General features: G+C 42.6%; 1 non-coding gene across 1 annotated transcript; it reads right to left on the reverse strand.

The window, feature by feature from the left end:
- Positions 1-337: 337 nt before the first annotated feature.
- On the reverse strand, positions 338-444 carry LOC112191138. Its single transcript, XR_002932855.1, has one exon. It is a non-coding gene; the product is annotated as a small nucleolar RNA R71 (small nucleolar RNA).
- Between the last annotated feature and the right edge of the window lie 972 nt (positions 445-1416).

Genomic DNA, 1416 nt, shown 5'->3' on the forward strand with positions numbered 1-1416 from the left:
TACTAGCCCCACTATTGTTGATCACCCTTCTTGCATTGTACTCCCCCCATGTGACCATCACTTCGAGATCAAGCCAACTACATTGAGCATTCTACCCACATTTAATGGCATGGCTTTGGAAAATCCTTATGACCACATTGCGGAGTTTGAGCAAGTGTGTACTACCGTTCAACCTAATGGTCTCACTTCTAATGGTTTGAAGCTTAGATTATTCCCTTTCACACTCAAGAACCATGCAAGAAAGTGGTTGAGCAAGTTGCCTCCTAGATCAATACGTACATGGGTTGAGATGCAAGAAACTTTCTTAAGAAAGTACTATCCTCCTTCAAGAACTTCCAATGTTAGAGATGAGCTAATTGCATTTAGACAACACCCTCAAGAAAGTTTTCATGAGTGTTGGGAGCGCTTTAAGGATCTTGAGATGTCATGTCCTCACCATGGGTTAGAGAAGTGGTTTCTTGTGGACAAGTTCTATAGAGGATTGATGGCGGACCAAAGACAAAGAGTTGACACTTTTAGTGGTGGAACTATTGCAAGCAAGCTTCCCGATGCCGCTTGGGACACATATGAAGAGCTTTCACTTAATTCCCTTCATTGGGATGATCATGATGCAAGGAGACAACAAGCACCTAGCAAGGAGAACACATCGAGCCGTGGTGGAATCTATGAGGTTCAAGGAACATCATCCGGGCCTTCTATGCATGAGTTCAAGAGGCTAGAAAGCAAGATTGACCAATTTCTAAACCAAGTGAACCGGAATCCTACTCAAGCCCAAGTCAAGATGGCAACTTCTACATCATGTTTGCTTTGTGAGAGTCTAGCACATTCTACTCAAGAGTGTCACTTATCATCCAAGTTTCCGGACTTTATTGAAGAACAAGTGAACCAAGTGGGTAATTTTGTGCCAAGGAACCAAAGAAATGATCCTTACTCTAATACTTATAACCCCGGTTGGAGGAATCATCCCAATTTTTCTTGGAGAGACCAAGGAGGTTCATCTAGTGCGTTTCAAGGTGGAAAGCAAAGCTTTAGAGGTGGCCAAGGTCAAGACTCATCAAATGTTGCTAATTATGGCAATGCACACCAAGGAAATACTCAATTTTCACAATATGGTCAACATGGACAGCAAGCATATGGGTCTAATTCTCAAGGTCAATCTACCTCAAGTCAAGGATTTCATGGTCAAAACACCCCTCCCGGGTTTACACAAGGTGTTGGCTATAGTGGTAGCAAGTTTCAAGGAAATCCTAGCTCATTTCAAGGCTCCCACCAAGGCGAGAACTACAATTCCCCTCCTATTCTTCAAGGCATTCCTATTCAAGCTCCAAGTGAACCAAAGAAGCCTAATTTTGAAGATTTGATGGGAGAGTTTCTCAAAGTTCAAACTTCTACTAATGTGGATACCAAGCAAAGCAT

This window comes from Rosa chinensis, chromosome 2 (assembly GCF_002994745.2).
Source record: "Rosa chinensis cultivar Old Blush chromosome 2, RchiOBHm-V2, whole genome shotgun sequence".
In the NCBI taxonomy this organism is placed as follows: domain Eukaryota; kingdom Viridiplantae; phylum Streptophyta; class Magnoliopsida; order Rosales; family Rosaceae; genus Rosa; species Rosa chinensis.